Genomic DNA, 20,935 nt, shown 5'->3' on the forward strand with positions numbered 1-20,935 from the left:
CAGGACAGTGGAAAGGACAGCCTCACAGACGCCCATGGGGCTGTGACCCAGCAGCTACTCGGGTGGGACATTTGCCTTCAGTGTTCATTCCCTGTGTTTGCAGTTCCCCGACTTAGCCCTCCCCGTGGTTTTTTGTGAGTGTTTGACACTGTTGTGAGGTCAGGGCTTTTCTGCCTTGTTCATCCCTGTCCACGGCCTGTGCCTGACAACTAGTAGATATCCAACAAAAAATTGTGGACAGAATACTCGGACGGATGCTATTTTATACCGAACCATTTATAATGGTTTTAGAAAATGTTTGTCACTTGATTTTACATTAAACAAAAGAATCAAAATTGGTTTAGAGAAGTTGAGCCCAATTCTGTAGAAAAACAACAAACGTTGCCCACCCCCATCACGCACACACACACCTTGAACCAGGTGGGAATATCAAATCTTAGCTGTGTCTCTTTACTCATGGTCAGACTAGGGATGACTTTTCCCCCCTATGTTTTTAAAAATAATTTTTAATATTTTCCAAAATGTCATCAAAAAGTATGTATTGCTTTTATCCCATGATAAATAAATTTAAAGTAAGCCAAAAAGTCAAAGATTTCACGTTTTCTTTTCGTGTAGTCACAAAAATCCAATAAATGCTGTAGAAGAGCTGGGCCCTCAGTAGTGGGGAGCACCTGCCCTAGGCCACACGTGTTACGTGGCTTAGTGGTTGGAGGTGACTTCAGGGAAGAATAGATATATTTGTTGTTTATAGCCATGTCACCTCATCAGGTGAATAGCTTGGAGCAGGCCAGTGGGAAAGTCAGCGACACCAAAGGCAGGCACAGGGACAACACCAGTCTGCTCCACTCATGCAAGTTGGGTCACGATGGTTAATTTTATATGTCAACTTGAGTAGGGCACGGGGTGCCCAGATTAAGCATTGTTTCTGGGTATGTGTGTGCGAGTGTTTGGAGAATAAGTGTTGGAGAGCCTATTGGATAATTCTGTCCCCTGAAATTTTACCCTCTGGGAAAAAAACACCTGCTCACTGGCTGTGAAATCCATCCTGTTTTGTTAAAATCTGGCCCAGAAGCAGGTCTGAGCCTTACAAACAGGTCCAGTGCTGACGACAAATCCTTCATTTATTTGCTTGACGATGATTTCTTTGCACAGCTTTGTCAGAAGTGAAAGCACTCTGAGGCCAGGGGTGGTGATTCTAATATTCCAGATGCCGGATGAAATTTGCTTCCTTTTGGGGCAACTAGATGGAAGTAGGGGTAGAAGTTCGGAAGTTGAGGCAGGAGAGGGATGTGCTCCTGCTCCAAGGTCTGCTTCTGGGTGCAAGAGACGTGCCCATGGCGGCAGGTGGTGGCCGTGGGCACAAAGCAGGGCCAGCTGTGGGGCAGAGGGGGCGGGGGCCGTGGGGAGTGTGAAACGCGTGCCCGTCTCAATGGGACGAAGCTCGCAGCTCCAGCCAGTGCTGCCGTGAGAACGGGAGGGCCCACTGCTGCCAGATTTTCTCATCTTTTTTTTTTCTAAGAGAAGCTGGAATCTGAATTTTTTTAAGTACAAAAACATTTATTTTTAAATGTTTGACCACTCCTTACTTTTAAAAATCTATAATACTGTGCAGGTCAAATGAACACATTTGGAAATAGTATCTGGCTCCCAGATAGCTGGTTTGCCTTCTCTGTTCTATCCAATAAAGGATTTCTAGTCTCCAAGTGAACACACAGAAAAAATGTTAGCGTATCTGTGTCTGCAGAGGACTTGCTTAGTGAAGACTCGTTTCCCCCACTGGCAAACTTTGAAGAATCTGTGGGGAAGAGCCCTGACCCAAGATGGTCCTGGTGGGCTGGGTGTGCGAGGGCCCTTTTCCAGGGCCGGGAAGTAGTTCGTGTTCAGACCGACCCCTGGTCGTGGGGTAAGGGGACTTGGACTTTAACCATCCCCTGTGCTGACCGATCACACCTGCCCCAACACCCGTTTATTACCTGTGAGATGAGAAACTGGATCGGGTTGGGGATGTCATAGTGAGTGAGCGAGTGTGTGTCTGTGTTTAATATTCTTACTCAAAACTACTCAAAAATTAAAAAAAAAAAAATAAAGCCCATTTAGGGGTGAGGTTGCAGCCCCACACCTCTGTCTCCCCCCGGCCCTGGGGGTGGCCAACCCCTGGCCTGTCTTCTCCAGATCCTACACGGTCAGTCTATTTTTCTTCATGATCCTCTAAGTGCCAAACTTTTGGGGACACAAATTTGGTCAGATGCCTTTAACAAGGAGGATTTGGCCAGAGCCGTTTCTCACTTAAAAAGTATAGTGGAAAATCCAGACCTCGGGGCAAATCACGCTCCAAAACATAAAGCATATTTTTTAACTGGTGAGTTAGAACTTTCACTGCTAGAGAAGCCATGAAGCCCGAAGGACTCTTCAGAAACAGGAGGTATGTCTTGAGGGAGGCATGAGTCCAGGTCCCGCTTGGCTACAGTTAGTCGCAATGCCAGTCTGTAGGATGTTGATGGAAAAAATGTGATGGATTTCATCCCTCTTGGCCCGTGGGGCCCTGGCAGTGACGGTTGTGTTCTGTCTTGTTCCTCCTGCTGTGCGTTTGGCCTTCATGAAAGCAGCGACCACCAACAACAATGGTGTGAAATGTGGAGGCTCGACTGTGGAAGGACGGGCAGAACTGGTAGAGGGAGACAGCGCTTAGAGTGGCTCAGGCAGTGGAGTCCTCACAGGGGCGCTGCTGTTACTCAGTGAACACGCACGTCTGTGGGACTATAGACCAAGCAAGAGCCCCTGCACAGTTGTCGTGGCGATGATAACAGCTCTCTCAAGCTGTAAATTGATTCGCTTATCAGCTCCTCATAACGACCCTTTGAATAAATAATTTGACAAGTGTCACAGATGAGGATCCTGGGATCACAGAACAGCAGAAGGGGCAGGGCTTGGAGCCCTCCGCCCTATTACCCAGGCCACACTCAAAGTGTTGATGTTCTTAGGAAGCCAATTCCTGCTTCTCCCACTGGTCTGTAGGATTCAGGGAGGGCCTTTGGCATCCTCGTCCTTGGCACTGCCTGTGGACCCTTGCTTCCTGGGGATGAATGCTGAGACACAGTGTGGCAGAGATGGCCTCCAGGGTGGCTGCTGCCTGCGGTTCACTGAGGCCACCCTGCCCTTGCTGCTGGTTCTAGGAGGATCTGCTTTGCTCCACTCCTGGCTGAGATGTGGAGAGAGTCCTGGTCTATCCTCTGTTTCCCCTTCTCTGGCAGATTCTGGGTTGACTCAGGAGCTGATTGTGGGGCTCTGAGCACTAACTGGTGGCCTGACTGCCGGGCTGCAGAAGTGACCATGAGGGCAGCCTGGGTTCTCCAGCACCAGAGTCTAGGGGAAGGAGAGCCGAGGGCGGGTGGGGAGAGGGCCTGGGTACTGCTGGGGGATCCTGGACCCTGTAGTCTGGCTGGGATGTGGGGAAAGGAAAAGCTCTGGATGGGGAAACAAGGAGCTTTCTGGGGCAGGGGTGGGAAACCAGGAGGCAGCAGGGCTGGGGCCCAGTGGATACCACAAGTCCCATTCGGCAGTTTGTCTGCGATTCAAAGCTGGTCCCGGTTTAAACCTCAGATGTTGCTCTCGGGCCAAAAACACATAATGGTTTTCACAAATGAAATACAGTGAGGCTTAGACATCATTATCCTCGAGAAGAGACGTTTGTTTCTCCCTCTCCATCGTTTCTTCAGTCACCCTCTCCAATCACAGTGAAAATCATTTCAGTCCAGGGCTTTGCATGGACATTACGTGCATTGGCAGAAGTACAGTGTGAATCACATCTACCCGCAACATCTGAGTCTCCAGCCCTGAGATTTTTTTGTTTTGGCAGAATGCACGTCACAAACAGGGGAGCTCTAGAGAGGACCACAGCATTTCTGAGTTGAGGTAGGCCTTGGAGACCACCTCCTCAGTTCCCCTGTTTTACAGAAGAGCCCAGGAGGTCGGGCAGAGCAGGGCAACGGCTCAGGCCACATAGGCAGCTACTGGCGCAGACAAGCCAAGGGGGTGGAGTGAGGGCCCCAACTGCAGTCACAACTGTGCTGTCCACTGGTTGTCACCTTGGGAAAACCATCTATCCTCTCTAGAACTCACTTTTCCCAAGTGTGAAATGGGAATGATAATGCCATCTACTCTAGCATTTTGGTGAGAATTAAATGAGTAGAAGGATGTTCAATCCTTTTTATTCATTTAAACCATTAGTTACCCCTATTTGTGGGCTTATGATTTAGTTAAACAAATATCTGTGGGACCCCTACTACACACCCAGTAATTAGGCCAAATTTATGACAAATTACCAGCCTTAGCCCGACCCCCTGGAGAGCTGCAGCCTCGCATGGAGGCAGTGGTTGGAGAGATGGCAGTGATGTGGCTCTGAGTGTCGAGGGTGGGAGAACAGACTAGACGTCAGGGCCCAGGAGGCACCGGGGAAGGAGGCTGGGAAGGAGTGATCCTCGCTGCAGGAGAGCCAGGGAAAGGGAGCTGGGTGTGAATGCAGGAGAGAGATTTGGGATGGAGGAGGTGGTCAGGGGTCTGAGGAGTGAGCAGAGTCTGGAATTTCTGCCCACTGACCTTGACTCCATCAACCTCATCAAGGGGAGTATTAGTAGGAAGGGACCTGGGCAGGGAAGTAGCTGGAAAGGGACATGGCTCCTGCCCCTCATGCCCCTGGGTCAAGATCTGTTGTGTTACCCCAGGGGAACCGGGCAGGGTGGGGCTTCCAAGAGAAGCCTGTCTCCCTAGACAGACACCCAGGGGTAAGAAGCCCGAGGCAGGAGCCTGGCTCTGCTGCTCACTCACTATGTGGCCTGGAGGAATCTCTTTGGCTTCTTTGAGGCCCGGTTTCCTCGTCTGTAAAGTGGGTCACTAATAGCACGGGTCTCACAGGATGTTGAAAGGACTGAATGGGGAAATACATGCAAATGACGTAGGCCCATGAAGAATAAATGTCTAATCTATGCTTGCTATTATTCTCGAGGCTTCAGTTTTCTTGTATTTAAAAAGGAAGATGGCAATAGCTTTTCTGCTCTGGGAAGAAAATGAAATAGGACAATGTGTGTGAAAGTAATTTGGAAAATGTAAACGTGCAGTGTAGTATTATCGTTGGAGGAGCGTTCGGCTCACTTTTGTTGAGGAGGTCGAGGGGGCACGAGGGACAGGGGGAATTTTATGTGTTGAGTCAGGAGAACAAGATAGAGGATCACATGCTGGGTTTCAAAAGGAGAAATGGTCTTAAATAAAACTGTGTGTTTTCCCAACAGATTTGTGGAAAGAACATAAAATCCCCCATTATTGGCCTCTCGTTTAATGAAAGAAAGGGAAACTTGATTTAAAGGGCCTGCCAACCAGATCAACAACACGTGGAGAGTGGGAGGGAACCAGCCGGGGCAAACTGAACTTCCCAAAGGAAAGAGGCTCCGGGAGTGCATCAAACCCTTGTGAAACCATTACGGTATTGACAGCACCTACGGCCGGGCACACAGCACGCACCGCCCCGTGGAGAGTCACGCGCTCTGCCCAGCACATTATTGATGACGTTTCAAAATGTTCAGTTCGAGCATGAAGCTTTATGCCGGCTGTGAGAACACTTTATTTGGGGGGAGGGGAGATAACTGCCTTTTGAGTTTCTCGCTGTGTATTTCAACCTGCAACAGGCTAGATGCTCTGCCCCTCAGTAATGAAATTGCCAGGTTAAGCCCCCTCTCAGTGCTCTCCCGTCTGGCACCATGTGGAACACAACTGGGAAACACCCAAGCTGCAGAAGGGGTGTGCTGGTGGTTACTGCATGGGAAGACAGGCATGAGATCAGAGGAGCTGGTGAGGAACACAGGTGGGCTTCCTCCAGGGGCTGGAGGGGTGAAGAGCATGTCCAGTCCAGTGCACATTCTCTGCCGCCAGCTCGGTGTCCTGCAAGTCAATCCAGTTCCGATGTTAACCCGTGCAGAGTTAGCACAGACAGCCCCCAGGTTGAGGGGCTCAGCTGCACAAAGCTGCCCCCGCCTCAGACACCAGTTGCAAAGTCTTGGGGCCCAGGCTACTCACACTTCTGTCTGACTTGGCTACGACTTTGAGGGTTCCCATGACCTCCCTTTCGGTTCGGTGACTTGCTATAACCGAGTGACTCACAGAGCTCAGGAATGTGCTGTGCTGAGGCAGCCCGATGAAGAGATACACAGGGCGGCATGATCTGGGGCAGGGTTGGGTGGGGGCGGTGGCAGGTGCAGGAGCTGCTGTCCCTTTGGAGTCAGTGTGCTCCACCCTCCCAGCACACCAGTGTGTTCACCAAGTGGGGAGCCCCCCAAGCCTCGGTGTTGCAGTTTTTGTCTGGGCTTTTGCTTCGCAGGTGTGCTTGACGAAATCACTGGCCGTGAGATTGCACTCAGTCTTCAGCTCCCTCTACTCTTTGGGTATCAGGGCGAGGGGCTGGAAGTTCCAACTCCCTAATCGCGTGCTTGGGCTTTCTGACGGGGCCAGCCTCTCCCCTGACGCAATCTAGGGGCCGCCTTGTGAGCATCCACTCAGATCTGAGTTATGTAACAGGCTCTTTGTGAATAACAAGAGACACCTATTAGGAAATTTCAAGGATTTTTGAAGCTCTATACCAGAAACCAGGGGCAAAGACCAATATGTATTTTTATTATATTTTATTATACCACAGTACGGGTTTGTGGGTCTCAGAGTCCTGAGTTCAGATCCTGGCTGGGCAAGGCTGTGCCCGCTCAGAGCCTGGTGTTCTCTATCAGTAAGGTGAGGATACGGACGGGAGGGTAGTTCGCATTTGACGGACCAGGCCTGTGAAGGCTCGCTGTGTCACCAGCACTGCAGGAGATGGAGAAGGGGCGGGATTCAGGGTGGCAGAGGTGCCGCAGGTGAGGGGTAGGGACCGAGGAACACCACAGCGCTGACACGTCCCGTCCTAGAAGCTCCAAATAGGTAAGGTTAGGACAAATAACTTGGTCAGTGTTGGAATTTGTTGTCTTGAGAGAAGCTCTTGTTTGAAAATCCAAATAGTTTGGAACTTGATGAGGATGACGGTCACTTTCACTAAGACTGAGCCCTCATTGGCTACGGAGAAAATGAGGGCATTTTGGGCCACTTCGCTAGTTTGAGAGGAAGGGCCAGTTCCTTCTCCAAAAGCCTCACGTCCAGGACTGTGAGTGACACGTCCCAGTCTGAATAGCCATGGGCTTGACCTTGGTGGCCTTTCTTAGGTGGTGATAATTGTCTTTATTACACTCATCGTTTCTCAGGAGGAGAAAGGGGCTGTGAAAACACTTTGCCATGTTTCCATCTTAGGAGCGTGGTTGGTAATGGTGATCAGAAGTATGTCTTGGATATAAAATGCATATCAAGTTGAACCCAGTTTTCTCTGGCTTCATTCTCACCTGGGCAGTTTTACTGCCGAGAGTCAGCGTAGGACCCCCAGGGCTGTCAACAGTGAGGCAGAGTGACAGGCCTTAGGCAGCGTGGTCAGCAGAGAGCACACTGGGTGTAAGGAGATATGACTTCTGACCCCAGCTGTGCCTGTGCATGTCTGAGTACCCTTGGAAAACTATTTCCAGTGTCTAGGCCTTGGTTTCCTTATTATAAAATGAAAGGATTCAACCAGATGACATTTTTTCCCCCAGCTCTCACTGTCTATGACATGGATGATCCCACTACCACCCCCACCACTGGGGCTGTTTATTGAGCATTTACTACACTCCAGGCCCTGTGCTAACACTTTCCACCCCCCATCTCATTTCCCTTCCCAGGAAGTAGGACCTTTGTCATTCTTATGGCAGGGTGAGAAAACTGAGGCTCAGAGGTTGAGCAACCTTCTTAGGGTCTCAGCTACTCACTTGGGATCTGGGTTGGAATCTAGTTGTGCCTGAGTCCACTGAATAAAAGACAACCAGCTGAGAGAGAGTTAAGGGGAACTGGCTTCATTAAGAACTGAAGGCTGGTATAAAGAAGCCCCAGTGGAAATTTCACAGTGGACATGGTGTAAGGTATCTGGAAAGCTGTGAGCGGGGGAGAGAGAGAGAGAAAAAAAAAAGAGAGAGGGAGGAACCCCCAATTTCCTGGGCAAGAGACATACATCCTCTGCCCTAGCTCAGGGCTAGCACCATGAGTGTCTTGGTGACTTTCTGCCCAGGAGTGAGGGATGATCTCGTGGTAACTCGGTGGCTGAAGTGGGTGATGGCACTCCATGAAGAAACCTTTTGGACCTTTGTTTGCCCCGTGGCTGGTAATAAAATAAAGAAACCTTCAAATAAGGTGACACAGAACAGAAGTAAGAATCACGGCCAGGTCATGCTAAGACAAGCAGAGCAGGTTTGTGTCGGGCTGTGGGAGGATGGGGTACTGGAGATTGCTAACCTGCACCGGCTCATCCGCCGGCGGAGTTATCTTGGGGGCCGGAGGGAGGAGAGGGAGCAGGGAATTGAAACCATTTGGTCTTGGGGCTGAGACTGTGCTTTGTAGATCTGGCAAAGACGTTTTTCAGTCATTACTTTGATTAACCTTGCGGTTGGTAGTGGCTTAAAAATAAAAATATGAAAATAATAAGTTCCCAGAGCAAGACTGTTGTGGGAGTGATTTATCCATAGCATTATCAATGGGCATCAACAGAAGGAGGGGAAATGCTCAGCTGGAATTTTTTTTTAAAGAAATCTGATCTTTAATAAAATTTGTAAACCTCTTCACCAACTGAAGCCCCCCTGGGAGTGAGGGGCTTAAAAATTCTTTTAAAAGTCTTGCCAGTTGCATTCTTGGATTTTCTTTTTTCTCTTCTGGTACAAAGCCTTAACAGTCTTTATGTTTTGTAACATACATTGATCAGATTTGGGTAAAAAACTCAAAACCGTTCCCTCAGGTTGACTTTCTGCAAAATGAAACGTTTGCATACCAAAAGTCGGGGCAAAATAAATGAAAGAAGAGTGATGATATTTCAGAGAAAAACCCAATGACAAATGAAGGGTCCAGGGTTGACAGCCAATGTCCACAGAGGAGGAAGCAGAGCAGACGCTGCCCATGCAGGGACATGTGCGGACAGGGGCTGTGTTGGAAATTAAGCAGAGTGGAGAGGTCTGAGGCCGGTCACTGCGGGTGCTGGGGCTGAGTTAGCAGAGGGCACAGCTGTGTGTTCTGATCACTATTTTCTTATCATCAAGCTGAAGAATTAGCTGTGCCTTTATGTCGAAGAATCACCGACACATCATCATGGAACCAAAACAAATCCCTGAGCTCCGGCTTCCCTTTTCGGAGGTGGTGGGAGAGGAGGGTGGGAGGGGGCTGAGGGTGAGTTGGTGCAGGGTTGTGGTATAGGGAGAAGCATCCCCGGGCCAGTCCCTTCCCACAGCACAGACATCTGCTGCCGCTTCCTGGCTGTATCCTGCTCAAATGTATGACTGGTGCCTATGCTAGTCACTGAGCTAGGCTCTGTGTGCCAATTTATTTAAATCTCCCTACAACCCAGTAAACAGATCAACTTAGCCTGGGGGTACAGATGAGGAAAGTGAGGTTCAGAAAGGCTGAGCAGCCTCTTTGGGGTCCCCACAGCAGGTGGGCAGTGAAGTTGGGATGAGGTTCAGGTGGTCTCTCTACTCCCCGGCTGCTGGTCGGCCTGCACAGAACTTGCCCACCTGCAACTGCAGCCCTGTTTTTAAGGCAGGGTCTTCAAAACCAAACTGCCTGAGGGCAGGCAGCTGAGCAGATGTTCAGCCCCAGGGGTCATATTTCCACAATTGCCCCAAGACTTTGATGCAGCCTGGGTCACCAACACCCGAGCAGGGGACGTGAGACTGCCATTTGTTTTCCTTTTCTTGCTTCAGGATTCGGGGGGACTAGAATTTTTCCAGTGTGGGAGGTGGTATCAGGCTCTAAACTCGATGTACGAGCATGGAAATTCTGTAGGAGTGTGTGTATCAGAATGAAATATTGTGATCAATAGAACTATTAGAAATTGGAACAATTGTTTTATATCTTGTAGTTTTTGGTCAACATTTTCCATTTATGTAAAACTTTGTGCTGCAATGGTTGAGACATGAGATTTTGTAGAAATGATCTGGAAGGTGTAAGAGCGTGCACCCACCATGAGGACCCATGTTCCCTTCCCTGGAGGGTGGTCCTTGAGGCAACAGTGTCCTTCCACGGCATCAACAGGCCCACACCTTTAGCAACCACATTATCCCTTTTTATTTCCTTTTCATCCCAGTGCATTTGAGGGCTTTGGCTTTAGCGTAAAAAGGGACGATTCCCTTTGTGGTAGTGGATTTTGAAGGAGCTGGCTCCATCGGCTGTAAACAGAGAGGGGCTGCAAGTGACTTGAGAGTCGCATGCATAGATGTGCTGGAAAATAATGGGCTTCCTAACCACGACCCAGCTGACCTAGAACTCGTTGCAAATTGTGCGTTCACTCTTTGCCACTACTGAAAGCTGACATTGACAGATCCCCATAAATGATGAAGACAGGGTCCCTTTAGGAAAAGCAGCAGCTATACTACCCCTCAATGTAGACCTTCCCAGGGAGGAACGGCTCAGGGCCAGTGTACATCTGTGCTCCCACGTTCCAGCTTTTAGAAGCAGCAAGGAGTACTCACGTGAACCCCGCTCCATCAGCTGCTTCTAGGACGCTCCGGATAATGAGGAGTGAGGGCCAAGTGTGGGGTCTTAACGGTACCAGCTCGGGACGGTTCCCCTGCACCACTGATGGGCTGCTTCTGACGGCAAGTGCTGAGTGGCTTCCAGTGGCTGTGGCATCATTGACTGGAAAGCCACCACCCACGGGTGCTGCCTGGAGTAGTGTTTAGAAACCCACCAGGGGCGGTCTTCCTTGCTGACAAGTGTGCCCTTGAAATATCACTAAAGGGAAAACTTTTTTGCTAGGGTTGGTGGTCGTTCAGTTTTATAGAACAAAGAGCAGGGCTTGAGGCTGGGCTTGAGTCAAACTTTCCAAAGCATATATGAACCTCTTGAAAAGAATATCATTTATAGTTGATGAAATTTTGTGTTTGTGGTAATTTCCATAAAAATCTTGATATTAGTCTTTTTTATTAGCAATGTGATGTCTCTGGGGTGGAATCAAACAAAACTTTAGCATTTTCCTCTAGAACGTACGTTTTACCTTCTCTGTGCAGGGGTTATGTGCACTGAATTTGAATTCCATAAGAATATTTCCTCAGAAATGAGTCCAGTCTTGCGGAAGCTGCCCTGGGTCATATGTAGGGGTGCTCTGGCTCTTGTGATCAGGAGGTGGTGTGGTATAGGGTGGAGGGTGGAGGGTGTGGCACAAATCCCAGTTCCACTATTAACCAGCAGCGCGAGCGTGTCAAGGTGCCTACACTTTTGTACCTCATTATCCCCATCTGTGAATTGGGGATTTGATAGTAAAATATACTTTACAGGCATGTTGTGAGGACTAAGCAAGTTAATACATATCAAGGGTGTAGAACACTGCCTGACGCGTGGCACACACTCCACTGTGTTAGTTAGCTGTGCTGTTGATGGGGCTGTGAGTTCCAGGAAGCAGGAGAATTGTGTGCAGGAGTTTCAGGGTTGCACACTTGCCTGCCGAAACCTACCTGCTATGTTTCCCTGGTCATCTTCAGAGACACTTTTTGTCAATTCTGTGCATGCACATTTCTTCCTTTTGTGCTATCAGGAAGGACTTGGAGATGGCTCAAAACTATAGGGAGGAAGCAAATGAGATAAAGTGTTCCATGTGGAACAAGTCAGCTCTTCTAAATGTCTCTGTCTCTGACACGCAGAGTAGCAGCTGCTGCATTTCAGCAAGACCGAGAACCTGATTCCCCCCGGCAAGTTTGATAAGAAAGGAATCCAGTCTTGCTTTCTGACTTTGCTTGCAGGTTCTGTTCAGCCTCACTCTCACCTGGACTGATTTTCATGCACACTCCTGGCAGTTTCTGATTACCCCTCTTGCTTTCCAAATGCCTTTTTTTGGTAAACCTTTTGACATACACAGGGAACAATGCCTGCACCATGAGGAATTATTACAGAGTAAACACACCCGTATATGCCCCACCTAAATAAGGATATTGAACATTACCAGCATGCAATATACTCTCTCATGCCTTCTCCCAAGCATTACCTCCTCCAAAGGGAGCCACTTGTCTGACTTCCCTCACAATACATTAATTTTTACCTGTTTTAAAGCTATATATTATTCAATTGAAACCACACAGTTTGTACTGTGTTGAACTTGGCTTCTTTTGTTTAATATTCTTTCAGTGAGATTCCTCCATATTGTTGACAGTGGCAATTCTTTCTTTTCCATTGATGTATAGAGCACCATTATATAAATTTTATCCATGCATTCTATTTATTCACCCAGTCTCCTTTGATGGACTTTTGGGTTGTTTTCATTTTTGACTACCATGAATAAGGCTGCTAGGGACATATCTTTTGGTAAATATATATGGGCATCTCTGTTGAGTATGTGCTTAGGAGTGGACTTGATGAGCTATAAGTTATGCAACTGTTCAGCCTCAGCAAATATTGCCTAATAGTTGTCCAAAGTGGTTGAAACAATTTATATCCCCATTGGAAATAGCTGACTATTCCTTTGCTGAAGTTCCTCACCAACACTTAGTGTTATTAGTTTATTATCTGGAGTGTGTGTAATAGTATCTCATTGTGTCTTTAATTTGTGTTTCTCTGGTGATTAGCAATGTTCTGTATCTTTTCAGATGTTTCTTGGCTATTTGGATATCTCTTTTTGTAATGGGCCTATTTACATTATCTGATCAATTTTTATTAATAAATTGGGTGCCAGTCATTATCTGATTTAAATATGTTTTTAATAGATCCTGGCTATGAGACCTTTGTTGGATATTTGGGCTACGGTTACCTTCTCCTAGAATGTGATTTGCTTTTTTACTTTCTGAATGGTGTCTTTTTTTGAATAGATATTCTTAATTGTACTGAAGCTGAATTTAGCATTTTTTTTTTCATTGCCTTGTTAGTATTTTGTGTCCTATTTGAGAAATCTGCCTAGATCAAGTTTATAAAAACTTTCTATTCTCCTATGGAATTATTCTCCTATGGAATGTTATAGAAACTTTATTGCTTTAACTTTCACATTAAGGTTTAAAATACTATTAGAATTGATTTTTGTGTATGATGTGAGAGGTAGGCATCAAGGTTCATTTTTCCCATGTGGATATCCAATTGGTCCCCCAAACATTATATTGCTGTGGAATCATTGCTGTAAATCAAGTGAAGATATATGTGAAGGTCTCTTTATTCTGTACTGTTTATTCTGTATCGTTTGTCTATTCATTCATGAAAAGCCGTATTTTCTTAACTTTTGTAGTTTATCTGCAGTATAAATCCTCCAATTTTATTCTTGAAGATTATCTTGGCTATTCTTGGAGCTTTGTATTTCTATATGTTTTAGAATCAGCTTGTGACATCACACACACACACACACATCATCATGCTGAGATTTTGGTTGGAATTGCATTGCAGCTATAGATGATTGGGAAGAACTGAGGAATAAGTTCTCTCTAAAGGTGAGAACTTTTACAATATGGAATCTTTTCCATGAACATGGTACATCCTTCCATTCATTGATATCTCATTTAATTTTCCTCAGTTATGTTTTATGGCTTTCTGTGTAAAAATTTTGTACTTTTATTATTTAAATTTTTTTAGCAGCTTTATTGAGATATAATTCACCTGTTTAAAGTGCACAACTCAATGGTTTTGGGTATTATTATTTTGTATAATGTATCATTATATACTATTAATTTTTAAAAATTGTGGTCAAATATAACATAAAATTTGATATTTTAATCATTTTAAAGCATTAATTACATTTGCAATATAGTGCAACCATCACCACTTCTATTTGTAAAACTTTTAAAATCATTCCTAACAGAAATTCTGTAACCATTAAGCAGTAACTCCCATTCTCCTACCCTACCCCCATTGGTAACCTCTAATCTATCTTCTGTCTCTAGAGATTTGCTTATTCTAGATACCTCATATAAGTGAAATCATACAATATTTGTCCTTTTGTGTCTGATTTATTTCACTTAGCATAATGTCTTCAAGGCTCATTCATGTTGCAGTATGTATGGAAGCTTCATTTCTTTTATGGCTGAATAATATTTCATTGTATTCTATTTTGTTTATTCATTCATCTATTGATGGATGATTACACTGTTTCTACCTTTTGGCTATTGTAAATAATGCTACAGTGAATATTGACATACAAATATCTGTTCAAGTCCTTGTTTTCAATTCCTTTGGATTTATACCTAGGAGCAAATTGCTGGATCATATGGTTATGCAATGTTTAGCTTTTTGAGAAACTGCCAGACTGTTTTATAGCAGCTGCAACATTTTACATTCTCACCATCAATGTATGAGGCTTCCATTTCTCCACATTCCCACTAATACTTACCTTCCTTAAAAAAGTTTTTTTTAAAGCTGTCCTAACGATTGTGAAGTGGTATCTCATTGTAGTTTTGATTTGCACATCCCTAATAACTGATGATGTTCAGCATCTTTTCATGTACTTATTGGCATTTGTATATCCTTTTTGAAGAAATTTCTATTCAAATCCTTTTTATTTTTAAATTGGGATATTTGTCATTTTCTTTGTGGCATTATAAGTGTTCTTTATGTATTCTGGGTAATAGAATCTTATTAGATATATGGTTTGCAGGTATTTTCTCCTATTCTATGGGTTGTTTTTCATTTTCTTAATAGTATCCTTTGACATACGAAAGATTTTAATATTGATGAAGTCCAGTTAATCTATTTTTTCTTCAGTTCCTTATGCTTTCAGTGTCATATTCAATAAACCATTGCTTAATCCAAGGTCATAAAAATTACATCTATGTTTTCATCTAGTTTTATAGTTCATTTCTTATATTTAGGCCATTGATCCATTTTGAATTAATTTTTGTATATTGTGTGAGGTAAGGATCTAACTTCATTCTTTTTCACATGGATATCCTGTTGTCCTAATGCTATTTTTAAAAAGGACTATTCTTTACCCACTGAATAAGTGGAATACTCTGTAAATGTAAAGAGTAGTTGGTTTACAGTGTTGTTAAAATCTTCTATTTTCTTATGGATCTTCTGTCTGGTTATTTTACCCCTTATTGACAGTGCAGTATTGAATTCTCTAACTATTATTGTTGGATTGTCAATTTCTCCCTTCAATTCAATTATTTTTGCTTCATGTATTTTGGGGTTCTATTGTTAGGTACATATATATTTATAATTGTTATATCTTCTTGGTTGATTGACCTTTTTATCTTTCTCAATGTCCTTGTCTCTAGTAACAACTTTTTTCCTAAAGCCTTTTTTTTTTTTTAATATATTAGTATTGCCACTCAGTTTTCTTTTGGTTACTGTTTGTGTAGCATATTTTTTTTCATTCTTTTATTTTCAACCTATTTGATTCTTTGACTCTAAAGTGTATGTCTTATATACAATGTTGGATCATTAAAAAATCCATTCTTCCAATCTCAGCCCTTTAATGGGAGAAATTAACCCATTTATATTTGATAAAATTACTAAGATAGTATTTATGTTTGCTAGTTTTCTATTTATTTTCTATATGTCTTATGTCTTTTTGTCCCTCAGTTCTCCCATTACTGCATTTTCTTTTTGTTAAATAGATATTTTCTAGTGTATCAATTTAATGAACTTGTTTCTTTTTATATGTATATATATATATGCACACATATATACATATATATCAACAAATGCATAAAGTGAGTCCTAGAAATAAACATAAATAAATATATATTTATTTATATGTGAAATATATTTTATTATATAAAATAACATACATACACTCAGTTACTTTCTTGGTGGTTTTCCCAGGGATTATCATTAACATTTTAATTTATAACAATCTAGTTTAGCTTAACATCAACTCAATTCCGATAGTACATGAAAACTTCACTCTTATTTGGTTCCATTTCCTCTTCTTTATGATCTTACTGTTACAAATTACATCTTTATATGTGTGTTCCCATCAACTTAGGTTTATAATTATTGCATTATGCATTTATCTCTCAAATCACATAAGAAAATAAGGAATTATAAACAAAAAATCCATTTATACTGTCTTTTACATTTACTTATGTATTTCCCATTGCCAGTGCTCTTTATTTCTGAATTCAAGTTACTTTTATTTCATTTCAGCCTGTAGTACTACTTTTAATATTTCTTGTAGGGCAGGTGCCCTGGGGACAAACTCTCTTGGTTTCTGCTTCTTAGATATATTAATTTCTTCTTTCTTTTTTTAAAGGATAGTTTTTTTTGGTTGAGAGTGTTTTATTTCAGTGCTTTGAATATGTTATCTTACTGCCTTCTGCTTTCTGTGGTTTCTGATGAGAAATTAACTTGGAGTCTTCTCTGCTTATAGTTTTAGTGCTAATTCAATGGGAGAGTAGTTTGGGTTTCAGATCTGGGAGAGAGGATACTGCTTGGAAAGGAGTCCACCTGGTAGTGCTGGGTCCATTTGTCCCTCTCCTTCCACCAGATGTCAAGGATTGTTGCAAAGTTGTCTCTTCTATTCTAGAGACTGGAAGACTTTGTGAAGAGTTGGTATCATCTCTCCCTTAAGTGTTTGGTAGAGTTCACCATTGAAACCATCTGAGCCTGGAGTTTCCTTATTTGTGGGAAGGTCTTAACTATGTATTCAATTTCTTAATGCACATAGAGCTGATACTATTAATCTTATTGACAATATTTTGTATGCGATGAGTCACTTCTTTCTTGTTATGTTTAAACTTTCTCTTCTTGAGCTTTCAACAGTGTCATTATCTTATGTCTAGGTTGGAGTCTCTTTGAGTTTATCCATTTTGTAGCTCATTGAGCTTCTTAGATATGTAATGTTTTTCATAAAATTTGGGAAGTCTTTGGCCTATTTGTTCAAATGTTTTATGTCTTCTCTCTCTCCTCTCCTTCTGGGACTCCAATTATACATTTCTTGCTCTGCTTGATAGTGTTCCATAAGTCACTGAGCTCTGTTCATTTTCTTTATTCTTTTTTATTTCTGTTCTTCAGATTGGATAATCTCAATTGACCTATATTTAAGTTCGCAGATTTCTTTCTTTTGCCTGCTCAATCTTCTTTTTATTTCTTCTAGTGACTTTTTCATTTGAGTTATACTTTTTGACTCCAGTATTTCTATTTAGTTCCTTTCAATAATGTCTATCTCTTTATTGATATTCTCTATTTGGTGAGTCATTGTTCCCATACTTTCCTTTAGTTCTTTAGACACAGCTTCCTTTAGTATTTTGGATGTGTTTAAAATAGCTGATTTTAAAGTCTTTGTTTAATAATTCCAATGTCTGAGTTTCCTCATGGACAGTTTCTATTAATTTCTTTTTTGTGTGTGTACTAGTCATTATTTTTTGTGAGTGTGTTTTTGAATGTCTCTTTTTTTTTTTGAAAAATTGGACATTTCATATAATAGTGTGGCAACTCTGGAAATCATATTCTCCCCACTACCTAAGGTTTGTTGTTGTTGCTCCTCATCTCAGTAGTTGCTTTTTTTGTGACTTTTATAAACTAATTCTGTAAAATATGTATTTTTGTTATATGTGGTCACTGAAGTATCTACTTGCTTACATAGTGACCAGCTAATAATTAGATAAAGATTTCCTTAAATGCCTGTAACCAATAAGTCTCCTAGTCTCTGTGTCTCTGTTGAGCATGTCTCTGTATAGGTTGAGGCACTCCTTAACACTCAGCCAGGTAGTTGATCACTATGTTTTAGCCTTCACTTCCTGCTTGCACAGAGCTTCAAGGTCAGTCAGAGGTGAGAAGTTAGAGCTTTCTTGGCTGTTTTCCTAAGCATGTGCACAGTCCTATGTATGAACAATCTTTCTAGATATGCAGGACTATGTTGGAACTTTTCAAAGTCCATATAGACATCTCACTCCTCTGCTATTTTTTAAGTTTCTTGGTTAGTCTATTGTTTGCCCCAGCTATTGTGTATCACCTCAGGTAGCTGTGATGTTAAAATATTTGACAAATGCTCCTGGGGAGAAGCAAATGAGGGCAACACTTTTCCAGTGTGTATCTTCTGGATTGAGGTTTTGAAAGTGCTCCAGCCCTGTAATGTTTCCTCTGGCACTGGGAAAGGGGGCCGTTAATTTTCAAGGTTGCCACAGAGCTGGGGAGTAGGGGATGGACAAGGATGTGTTCAATTGCCACAAAACTTGTTGTTCTTTATGAGATTAACCATTTTTCTTGACAAAATGCTCCTGAGTTGCTGCAAGCCTTTGGTTAATTTCTAGACTTTTGAAAAAGTTGATTTTGAGAAATTTTACCATTTTTAAGTGTTTTTATGGAGGGACAAACATTTGGAGTTCCTTTCTGTTTGTGCCATCTGCTTTATATTTCTTTTTCTCTCCCTTCTTGCCTTCTTTTGTATTAATCAAGTATTTTTATGATTCAATTTCCCTCTTTCCATTAGCTTGTTAGTTTTATATTCTTGGCCAATTACACCCAAATATGAGTGAATATTTTTACATTTCTCAGACAATGTTATGACCTTTGAACACTTGAACTCTACCCTTCTCATGCCTTTGTGCTATTATAGTAATCATGGAATTAATTCTACGTATATTTTAGTTCTGTAAGTCATTATTATTGTTTAGTATAATCAATATTTGCTTATGATTACCTACATATGTGCTCTTTTTCTGTCTATGTTGTGAATTATTTTCTTTTAGACTTAAAAAATTGTTTCATTGTTTTCGGCTTCCATTGTTTCTCTTGGAAAGTTAACCATAAATCTCACTGTTGCTCCTTTGAAGGGAATATGTCTTTTTCTCTCTAGCTGCTCTCAGGATTTTCTTTCATTTTTGGTTTTTTGAAATTTTACTATAGTATACTGTAGAAGATACTGTCAATTCTCCATGTGTATGCCCTTAGATCTATCAGTAGATAGTTACATTGAGATCAAAGCAAGGAAACAATAAGTGAAAAAAAAAGCAACAATTTTTATGATTAATAAATTTGAAATAGCAGTAATGAAGTTCATTTTCATATAAACTCTAGATCCTTTGTTCAAAAGAGTTAATGAACTAGTTCTTGGCATATAATTAGTGCTCTGTAAATGTTTCAATGAGTGAATAAATGAATGAATCAGGCCAAATTAATGATCAGGCCAATTGAAGACAAACATGCTTCAGTTGTTGATCTGACACTCCTCTTGTCTTATTGAACACATCCCTGAAAGTCTCTGGGGCCACCTTCTTCAGGTCAGTTATTCATCTGTAACAGGAGGGTATTGGTGTGAAATACCTCTAGTTTCTCCTTTAGCTCTACTAGCCTGTGTGATGTCTTGAACATCTTTCTATGGTCGGGAGTGGCAAGGGGTGTGGACTTGGGTTCTAACCCTTCCTTAAGCAGCACACCAACCTTCCATGTGATGTTTTGTCCTGTTGGAGTGGCTGCTGACCTTGGAAACCCCTATTTTAGTTTATGTCAAGTGTTATTAGAACCTAGAAAACCCAAAAGTTCTGAATAATTTCATAATCAAACAACATAAGCAGACATTCCTGTGAAAAGGTGCTGAGGGTCAGTACAATGGAGAAGCCAAAGACGGCCAGGATGTCACTACCGTGTGTGTGCGTGTGCATGCCTGTGATGTGCATGCACTTTAGGGAACTAGCAGTTATTCAGCAGCTCTGTGCTGGGACCTGGGGCCTGGGGAGACGTGTTTGCACCGTGACTATTAATAGATAACCTCTGGAGTCCAACCAATTTGGGATCCAATCCCAACTCCTCACTCAGTGGCTGTATGACCTTGGGATAGGGACACAGCTTCTCTGTACCACTGTCTCCCTGTTATGGGCTGAATTGTTACATATCCCCCCAGATTCATATGTGAAAATCCTGGCCCCTGGTAGCTCAGAATGTAACTGTATTTGGAAACAAGGTCTGTGGGACTTTACTATGACAGCCCTAGACAGCTAATCCACCGCCATTCCATGAAGCAGAGGTGACGACAGTAGTTACCTGACGGGAATGTCGTGAAGATTAAATATGACCAGGCACGTAAAGCCCTCAGCACAGGCTGCACGCAATGCACGCATCGTGGCCATATGTCTTACTTTCTATTGCTGCTGTAACAAATTGCCACAAACTTAGTGACATGAAACAACACAGATATACTGTCTTACAGCTCTGGAGGTCAGAAGTTCAACGTGGATCTCACTACGTGATGGTCAAGGCGTTGGCAGGGCTGCGTTCCTCTCTGGAGGCTCTAGGGGAGATGTGCGTCCTCACTCTTTTGGGTTATGGGTAGAGCTCGGTTTCATGTGGGTGTAGGACTGAGTTCCTCGCTTTCTTGTTGGCTGTAAACTGAGGGCCTTTCCCAGCTTCCAGAGGCCACCAGTTCCTTGGCTTCTGGGTTCCTTCCTCCAGCGTCAGAGCCAGAGTGGTGGGTTGAGCCCTTCTAACATCAAATCTCTGACTAAGTCTCCTGCCTCCCTCTTTGGTTTTCTTTTCTTTTTTTTTTTTTTGAAACAGAGTCTCACTCTGTTGCCCGGGCTAGAGTGAGTGCCGTGGCATCAGCCTAGCTCACAGCAACCTCAAACTCCTGGGCTTAAGCGATCCTTCTGCCTCAACCTCCCGAGTAGCTGGGACTACAGGCATGTGCCACCATGCCTGGCTTATTTTTTTCTATTTTAAGTTGTTTGGCTAATTTCTTTCTATTTTTAGTAGAGATGGGGTCTTGCTCTTGCTCAGGCTGGTCTCGAACTCCTGAGCTCAAGCAATCCTCCCTCCTCGGCCTCCCAGAGTGCTAAGATTATAGGCATGAGCCACCACGCCCATCCGCTCTTTGGTTTTTAATAACACATGTGATTAAACTGGGCCCCCTGGATATTCCAGGATCGCCGCCCTATCAGCTGGCTAACAACCT

The sequence above is a fragment of the Lemur catta genome, chromosome 4 (genome assembly GCF_020740605.2).
Source record: "Lemur catta isolate mLemCat1 chromosome 4, mLemCat1.pri, whole genome shotgun sequence".
Lineage (NCBI taxonomy): Eukaryota > Metazoa > Chordata > Mammalia > Primates > Lemuridae > Lemur > Lemur catta.